Source organism: Saccopteryx bilineata, chromosome 12, assembly GCF_036850765.1.
Source record: "Saccopteryx bilineata isolate mSacBil1 chromosome 12, mSacBil1_pri_phased_curated, whole genome shotgun sequence".
NCBI lineage: Eukaryota > Metazoa > Chordata > Mammalia > Chiroptera > Emballonuridae > Saccopteryx > Saccopteryx bilineata.
The window spans coordinates 12,265,206-12,275,409 of NC_089501.1; the positions used below are offsets into that span (position 1 = coordinate 12,265,206).

The 10,204-nt window shown below is 35.5% G+C and overlaps 1 non-coding gene across 1 annotated transcript; it reads left to right on the forward strand.

The window, feature by feature from the left end:
- The first annotated feature begins 1,113 nt into the window (after positions 1–1,113).
- Positions 1,114–1,220, forward strand: LOC136316497 (U6 spliceosomal RNA). Its single transcript, XR_010727729.1, has one exon. It is a non-coding gene; the product is annotated as a U6 spliceosomal RNA (small nuclear RNA).
- Positions 1,221–10,204: the final 8,984 nt, after the last annotated feature.

Consider the following 10,204-nt stretch of genomic DNA (forward strand, 5'->3'; position numbering starts at 1 on the left):
AGTATCAAATTTATAAATAAATCAAATACATAATAAAAACAATGATAGGAAAACCATAATAATTTCCATTACAAACATTTTTAGTCATAAAATATTAGTTGGAAGATTATTAAAGTAACATGATATAAAACCTTCTTTTATAAATAAGAAAATTTGAAACTGTAGGTCAATTGTTTCTTTTATTATTTTGTTAGGTATTTTTAATTATTTTTAATTGATTTTTAGAGAGAGATGAAGGGAGAAAGAGAAACATCAATTTGTTACCCCACTTTATGTATTTATTAGTTGATTCTAGTACGTGCCCTGACTGGGAACTGAACCCACAACCTTGGGGTGTCTAAATGACGCTCTAACAACTGAACTACTGGGCCAGGGCTGGACTATTTTCAAAGATAGCTTCAACAATCTATTTATCTCCCTTGCTTTTTTTTTTTTTTTTTTTTTTTTTGCAATTTGACACTCTTTCTATCAAGAGACAGAGTGCATTTTCTTTTCTCTTGACCTTTGACTACCCTGTGAAATGTTTTGACCAAGAGAATATTATAGAGTATTGCAGTGTGTCTTCTGAGCCTAGGCTTTAAGAAACATTGAATTATTTATTGATGCTTTTGAGACTCAGCTGTCATGTCACAAGTAAGCTGGTCTGGCCAGATGGAAGAAAACAGGATCTGTAGCTGACAGCCAGCGCTGACAGCCAGCATGTGAGTGAGATCATCAAGGACATTCTCAGCTATGATCCTAACTTACTACAGTTGTTCAAATGAGCCCAGTGAAAACCAACAGAGAACCATTACCATGAGAGTATTGAAAAGAATAACCAATGATTGTTTTAAATCATTAAGTTTGGGGATGGTTTGTTATGCATCATTAAGTAACTGATACAAACTCAGAGACATTGACATATTTGACTGTTGTTAGAGTCATTATTAAACCCATTCCACCTTACTCCACTGAGCCACACTGTCATAAAAATCTGTAATGAAATCTACCTTCAGAGGACCTTAAAGTACTGTAGAACATACATTGTTAAAATATAAACAAGCAATTATATAAATTTTACATATACAAAACAAACATGCCATGAATACTAAGCATAAAAATACTAGTATTACAGTGCTTGCTTCAGCAGCACATATACTAAAATTAAAATGATACAGAGAAGATTAGCATGGCCCCTGCACAAGGATGACATGCAAATTCATGAAGCATTCCATATTTAGACTTAAATGTAAGTCATGAAACCATAAGTATCTTAGAAGAAAACATAGGTAGTAAGCTCTCCGACATCTCTCTCAGCAATAAATTTGCTGATTTATCTCCACAGGCAAGTGAAATAAAAGACAGAATGAACAAATGGGACTATATCAAACTAAAAAGATTTTGCACAGCTAAAGACAATATGAACAAAATAAAAAGACAAACCACACAATGGGAAAACATATTCGACAATATGTTTGATAAGGGGTTAATAATCAAAATTTATAAAGAACTTGTAAAACTCAACACCAGGAAGACAAACAATCCAATAAAAAATGGGCAAGCCTGACCTGTGGTGGCGCAGTGGATAAAGCGTCAACCTAGAAACACTGAGGTTGCCGGTTCAAAACCCTGGGCTTGCCTGGTCAAGGCATATATGGGAGTTGATGCTTCCTGCTCCTCCCCCTTCTCTCTCTCTCTCTCTCTCTCTCTCTCTCTCTCTCTCAATCTCTCTCTCTCTCTATCTCCCCCCTCCTCTCTAAAATGAATAAATAAATAAAAAAAAAATAAAATAAAATAAAAATTTAAAAAAAAAAAAAATGGGCAAAAGAAATGAATAGACACTTCTCCAAAAAGGACATACAGATGGCCAATAGGCATATGAAATAATGTTCAACATCACTAATCATTAGAGAAATGCAAATCAAAACCACAATGAGATATCACCTCACACCAGTCAGAATGGTGGTGATTAACAAAACAACAAATAATAAGTGCTGGCGAGGATGTGGAGAAAAGGGAACCCTCCTGCACTGCTGGTGGGAACACAGACTGGGGCAGCCACTGTGGAAAACAGTATGGAGATTCCTCAAAAAATTAGAATTGGAACTGTCTTTTGACCCAGCCATCCCACGTTTAGGAATATATCCTAAAACACCAAATCACTGATTCAAAAGAAGATATGCACCTGCATGTTTATGGCAGCATTGTTTACAATAGCCAAGATCTGGAAACAGCCCAAGTGTCCCTCAGTGGACGAGTGGATTAAAAAGCAGTGGTACATATACACAATAGAATAATACTATGCGGTCATAAAAAAGAAGAAAATCTTACCTTTTGCGACAACATGAATTGACCTGGAAACTATTATGTTAAATAAATTAAGCCAGGTAGAGAAAGAAAAATATAATGAACAATGTGAACTGAGGAACAGAATTGAGACAGAGGAGGGATCAAAGGGACCAGAGGGAAAGTGAACAGAGGGAAAGGGGATGAGAGGATGTGATCAGAGAAGGGAAAGAGATTGGTGAAATTATAAACACATAACACAGCGTTATAAAGAATAAAGAATCCTGGAGGGAAGGGGGGAGGGTGTTAGGGGTAGGGGATCAAGGGAGATGTTGAGGGGAACACAGGGGTGAGGGGGATGTATTTGTTGGGACACTTGAATCTATGTAAACAAAATAAAATAAAATCGATTAAAAAATACTAGTATTATATGTTTTCCTAGAATCCAAAGTGCTCCACATATTTTTATAGTCTATGACCCATGTCTCTTTAATAACCTAATCAGGCAGTTGGAAGTGAGATACCTTTCTTTATTATTGATAAATTTTTCTTTAGCAAAAATGCATTCTTTTTAAAAAGAGCCTTCACTGTGCCTTAATATTTGATGTATTATGAAAGATTGTGAAGTTTAGAAAGAAAAAGTCTAGGGTTTCTAGTACCCCTTTTCATATTTTATTGTATGCTCTTCTTAACCTCTGCTTTCTTTTCATTTTTTTTTCTGCCCTCTCCTCTTATCTCTTCCCATACACTCTTCAAAGAGAAAAGAAGTCCCAAAAGCCTAGCTGGATGGATGTGTTTAGCCGCCAAGTACAGAAGACATCAAAGTCTGTGTTGGAAATGACAGAAAAAATAGAAGTGTTAAAAAAAAACAAAAACCAAAATATTCTCAGGCCTAGATTCTGTCTAAACACCATGTAACAACCTTCTTCTTCCTGCTTCCTACTGCCTTCTGAAACTGCCCGCCAAAAGAATTCTTCTATGGCAAGCAAATAAATAAAGTCCAGAAATGAGGTATGGATCTAAAGATACCACTAAACTATGGAAGGACAGACCTTGTCTCATGCATCACACAGTATTACGATAACATTCTTCATTTAGAAAACTCAGTGTACATACACATAAACATGATAAGTAACTTAGTGACTGAACTCATCTTTGCTCAGAACCACAATTTTCCCTGCGAATGGGTATGAGGAGTGAGTGGGAAAAGGAGGAAAGTGATAGATGTTTAATCTCGTCCATTAAATATAACTGAGTGCTTTATAAGATATAAGATTTATTTTGATGTTAAGACACAACACAATAACACACAGATAGATAAGAGGCAGAACTCTGTTATTCACAACTCCAGTAGAAAGAAGGCTGCCACATAAGGACACTGAGTTTTGGACCCGGGACAGGATAACAGCAAGCTGGGACTGTGGGGAGCAGCCAATATATGGATAAACAAGGTGGAGTTAAGTAGGTTTGGTGGGTTACCTGTGGATTGTAGAATTTGAATATTTTACCAGCTCCAGGGCATAGAGATTGGCCCTAGTCATCTGGTACCTGGGCCTGGCATGATTAGAGTGGTGAATAGTGGGCCCAGAGCACAAGGAAGTAGTTAGATGTGGACTTAATCAGCTGCTCAAGAAGTGGAATGATTGGCATGCAGAGTCTCAAAACTAGATTAATACAGCATTTTTTAAAAATTACATTAAACAGAAGTTGCTATCAATTTTTTAACTACATCTTCATGACATAATTCAACTTCTGTAGAATAAATGCTCTAGTTTTCATTCCCCATTCTCCTGGATTGCCATAGATGTAAAGAAACCTTCCTTAATTTGGGAACATTGGGAAGGAGGTTTCTGGTTCTCATGATTCTCCAGGTAGCTCCTTCAACTTGGCCCCTGCATGCTGGTCCCTGTCTCTGTTATGTCCACATCTAGTATAACTCTTGGTCTATTTTTGGCAACTGTCAAAGTTCTTCGTCTCAAGACTTTGATGGTGCCAACTCCAAGTCTTCCACCAGGAAACTCCATTAAACCTTAGATATTAGAGTACCTACATTGTAGCAGCCATTGGACGGTAATTCTCAAGCTCAACTTTACATTATCATTACCTGAAGCATTTCTAAAATTGGTGCTCTGCCACCACTGCCAGACGGCACAATCAGAACCTGTGTGTGACATGGGGCCTGAGTTTTAATAGTACTTATAGGATTAAGACCGTGGCACCTAGGTGGCCCTGACAAAAATAGGGCATTTATTCCTCTGCTATCATCTGTGCCCTTCCCTAAGTTCCATAGGCGCATTTTCAGATTTTCTCTCTACCTTCTTACAGTCAATAGAAATCAAGAGAGGATCAAGGTGGAATGAGATGCATGTATATCATCTCATCATTTAAGCTTTCATGCTATAATTTCTATCCATCTGGGTGTGCACTGGGGATGAAGGTGTTAAGAAGGAATTTTTGGAGTTTTCATGCCTGCCCATCCCCCATGTGTGGCAAGAAGCCAGAATTCCATCATCCACTACCTCAATCTCTTCTCACTCAAGCAGTATAAAGTTTCTCATAAACAGTCCATCTTTGTCTTTCCTACAAAGACTGACACACTACTGGGTTTTAAAAGAAGCCTGAGTGTCCCCATCCATCACGGAACTCTTGGAATTGATCCCTCTAAAACCTCCAAATCATGTCTTTTTGTTATTATTGTGGTCCTTCAAGTCTTCTCTCTTACACTATACCATTTTTTTCCTCATACACTTATAGCAACCCAAAGGGACTGGGATAATTGTACACTTTGAATGATGAATTATATGGGGGAAAAATAACTCTTAAATAAAGCTGTTCAGAAAAATGTATAGAACAGGAAAATAAAAAAAAGATCAATTGAGTGCTTGGGAAAATGATGTCAGATTTACATGTGACAGAGGGAAAACCATGTCTCTCCTACTTGGTGCGCCATTCAGGAGAACTATGTTAAATGTGAATTAAAGCCCAAATAAGGGGAAGGTAATAACTGAGCCACTTCATAATTTAAAGGAGTTCAAGACTCCAGAGTCCAGGTAAATACCTCTTCAGGCCATAAAAGAACTTGTAGATTCGGTCATTATCTGCCACTTAAATGTATGAGAAATTAAGAAAAATTGGAGGTGAGAGAGGCAGTTTTAGAGAAACATACTCATACAGAATTGTCAAAATGGCCCAGGTTAGGGTGAAAAAAATTCAGATGAACATATTTGTGTGGGTCTATTGCCGGGTTCTCTATTCTGTCCTATTGACCTTCCTGTCTATTCTTCTACCAATAATATACAGTTTTTACAGGTGTAGCTATAGAATAAGTCTTGAAATCAGGCATCCACTCTGTTCTTCCACTTCAAAGTGCTTTAGCTATTCTATTTCCTTTGTTTTATAGATATATTTTAAGTAATCTTGTCTCTGTCTACAAAAAATTTTAATGGGTTTGGATAGGAATTATGTTAAGCTTATATATCAATTTGGGGAGAAGTGACCTCCTCACTTTGTTGAATTTTTAAATTCACAAACTCAGTATATTTCTCCATTTATTCAGACCTTCTTTGATTTCTCTCATCAGCTTTGTGTAGTATTCACAGTATAGGTCTTTTACAATGTTTTACTAAATTCACACCTAAGTAATTCATTTCAATGAGAAATTATAAATGGTGTTGCATTTTAAATTTTGGTATCTACATGTTATAGTTAGTACATAGAAATATAACTTATTTTATATGCTGGAATTTTATCCTATAACCTTGCTGAATGCACTTATTACTTTCAGGAACTTAATAGATTCCTTGGGGTTTTCTACACTGATAATCATGTTTCTGGCAAATATGTGCAGTGTATTTCTTTTTTTCCTATCTCCATGACTTTTATGACCTTTTCTTACCTTATTGTTCAGGCTAGAACGCCAGTACTATCTTGAAGCTAGAACATCGGTACTATGTTGAATAGCAATGGTGAGAGTGAAAATCTTTACCTTGTTCTCTATCACAAGGGAAAATCATTCAGTCTTTCACCATTAAATATGACGTTAGCTGAATTTTTTGGATAGATGTTCATCAAGTTGAAATTGCTTTCCTCTATTTCTACTTTTCTGAGAGTTATTTTACTACACTTTAATGTTTCTTTTGAGTATTTACAAATATTAATAATTTTTCCCCTTAGGTAGTGAAGAAACTTCCTAAAATTCACAAGTGAGAATATGACATTATTTTTGAGCTTCTAAAAGTTTATCTTCCAAATATCTTTGCCCTGATGCCAATCATATCAATTTACAGGTTCTCACTTTGTTAAAGGTGTTTTTACCCCTAGGTAATCCTTATTAATATGCATAAATATTGTCCAAAATTATATGAATCTATGAGTACCAATAAATACTGGCTAAGGATTTATTTATCACATAATACAGAGCATGAAGGGGAAAGAAGATACTGAAAAGGTAATCATTATGAAAGGAAACCAGGATAACTGTAGAGGAATTGAGGGAGACATTATGAAATTTCTAGAAGCCTAATAAAGAAGGACTGAAAAGATAAAATCTAGATGACTTTGGGCATGGCAATGACTTTTAGATATATTATCAAAAGCATGATTTATAGGGTGGGGCACAAAAATAGGTTTATAGTTGTGAGTATGCAAAACAGAGTTTATTCCTGTATTATTATTTATTAATTATTGCATTATTTTCCATATGATCAACTCTAAACTTACTTTTGCCTTACTCTATATAAAAAGAATTGCTAAGCTAAACTTTATTACATTTAAAACTTCTGCTCTGCAAAAGATAGTGTTACAAGAATGAGAAGGCAAACCACAGACTGAGATAAAATATTTGCAAAAGACACATCTGATAAAGAACTCTTAGCCATAATATGTAAAGAACTTTAAACTCAACAGTAAGAAAACAAACAACCCAATTGAAAAATTGGCCAAAGACTTTAAGAGACTCTTCACTAAAAAGTATATACTATATAGTAATGCTATATAGTAATAAGCATATGAAAAGATGCTTTATGTCAAATGTCATGAGAGAAATGCAAATTAAACAAGAATGAGCTACCTCTACACACCTAGTAGAGTGGCCTAAATCCAGAACATAAATAACACCAAATTCTGACAAGATTGTGGAGCAACAGAAACTTTCATTAATTGCTGAGGGAATTGCAAAATGGGCATCTACTCTGGAAGAAATTTGACAGTTTTTTATGAAACTCAATGTACTCTTATCATGTGATCTACCAGGGGTCTCCAAACTTTTTACACAGGGGGCCAGTTCACTGTCCCTCAGACCGTTGGAGGGCCACCACATACAATGTTTCTCTCACTGACCACCAATGAAAGAGGTGCCCCTTCCGGAAGTGCGGAGGGGGGCCAGATAAATGGCCTCAGGGGGCCGCATGTGGCCCCGTAGGCCATAGTTTGGGGACACCTGAAGCTAATTGTGCTTCTGCATATTTACCCAAAAGAGTTTAGAACTTTTGTCTACACAAAAATCTGCACATGGATTTTTATAGCTTTATTCAAAATTGCCAAAACTTAAAAAAAACCAAGATGTCATTTCATAGGTAAAGGATAAATAAAATGTGCTACATACAGGCAATAAAATATTACTCAGTGTTGTAATGCAATGAACTACCACATTAAGAAAAGACATGAGAAGCTTTACGTGTAGAATAGTAAGCGAAAGAAGCCAATCTGAAAAGATTATATAGAATATTATCCAACTATATGATGTAAAAAAGACAAAACTACTGAAACAATAAAAAAGATCAATGATTGTTAGGGTTGGAGATAAGGGATGAAGAGGGAACAAGAGGAGCACAGAAGATTTTTAGGGCTGTGAAAATACTCTGTAGGACACCATAATGGTGGATACAAGTCATTATTCTTTTGTCAAAACCCATAGAGTGCCCAACACCAAGAGTGAACCATATAGAAAACGATATACTTTGAGTGAGGATGATGTGTTGATACAGATTCATTGATTGTAACAAATGTCCCACTCTGATGAGGGATATTGATGATTAGGAAGGATATACACATATGGGAGACAGGAGTATATAGGAAATCTCTGTTCCTGTGAATTTTGTTATGAACCTTAAACTGCTCTAAAAATATGACTACAAAAAAAGAAATATTTGGTGATGGAAAATAATATGACTTTGGGTGATGGGCACTCAGCACAATCAACAGTTTAATTGGTATAGAAATGTTTACCTGAAACCTATATACTCTTATTGATCAATGTCACCCCATTAAATTTAATTTCTAAAACAAAAAAAATGATAAATCATAAAAAGGGAAGTATTGAAACAGAGAGAGGTTGTGCTCAATGAAAAAGTCAACTGAGGTAAGCAAATATACAGTTTCTCTGTAACTTTGCCTTGGCCATCTGGGCTTACTTATTTGCTGTGTAACTGTAGACTGTATATTAAAAAGACAAATAGTTTTGTATATATATGTTTATATATATTTCTCTGTGTGTGTGAGAGAGAGAGACAGAGACAGAGAGAGACAGAGACAGAGAGAGACAGAGAGAGGGCCAGAATGGGACAGACAGGAAGGGAGAGAGATGAGAAGCATCAATTCTTCGTTGTGGCACCTTAGTTGTTCATTGATTGCTTTCTCATATGAGCCTTGACCAGGGGGCTGCTACAGCAGAGCAAGTGACCCATTGCTCAAGCCAGCAACCTTTGCCTCAAGCTGGTGAGCCTTGCTCAAACCAGATGAACCCATGCTCAAGCTGGCAACCTCGGGGTTTCGAACCTGGGTTCACCACATTTCAGTCCAACACTCTATTCACTGCACCACCACCTGGTCAGGCGTTTATATATATTTCTTTATATTAAAGGTTTCAGGTATTTATTTTTTAATTATATATATCATTTCCATTATTACTTATTAATTATCATTTTTGTGTCATTCTTCATGTTAAGTATACTTTCCCTTTTATATCATTTTACCATACATCATGAATTTTTTAAACTCCAGGACAACCACACCACTACAGAATGTTAAAGAACAGGTACTTTGAGGATCCAAATATCAATATATGGCATGCATATATATATATATATATATATATATATATATATATATAACAATCAATTGACTCTATTAAATGTTTTGATCCTGAGTCATGTTTAAAAGTAGATTTTTTTGGCCTATAATGACTCATCAATATTTTGTTGGATAAACACCATTTATTTGTTTCTTGATTCATTTAAAAAAAATAATATCTGTAATTAATTGGTATTCAGTAAAATTTCACTCTTTCTTTGGTTTTATTGAATAGTTTATCTCTATGCTAGTATTTCCAACCTAATCATTGATATGACACTTTATAAATTATCAGGAAAGAAGGTATCTTAAAAATAGCTCTATACATCAAGAGGTAGACTACACCAATGTAAACCTTCTGAAAGATCTCTTACATAAAAGGTATAATGATATTCTAGGGATCACAGAGAAATATTCAGGAGACTCTGGAGATCAGGGTAAAGAATAATAGGAAGCAAGAATGGAGAGAGTAAGAAGAGTCTTACTTCCTGAGCAAATCTATTAAGTAGGAATATAAACTTTTCAAATACATTGCAACCTGGGTGTTGGGAGGGGGCCAAAGGTTTCTGATGCTGCATCCTGCCTCATAACGCTTTACAAAGCAGGTATCAAAGGAGTCTGCACCCCATCACTACTTTCTCTCTAATCATGTCACTGCTAATTCAATTACAGCATAGAATAGCTTCACAGGAAAATACATATTTAATAAGGTCATATTCCTAAGACGATGCTAATAGACTTTGTACATTTAACCAACAGATATATATTTACCTCTTATTATAAAAAAAGCAACGTGTTTAAGACAAAATGATTATCTGTATATAATTTACTTAGCCCTTTCCTTCAAGAAGCTTAAAACTGGGTAAAAGAT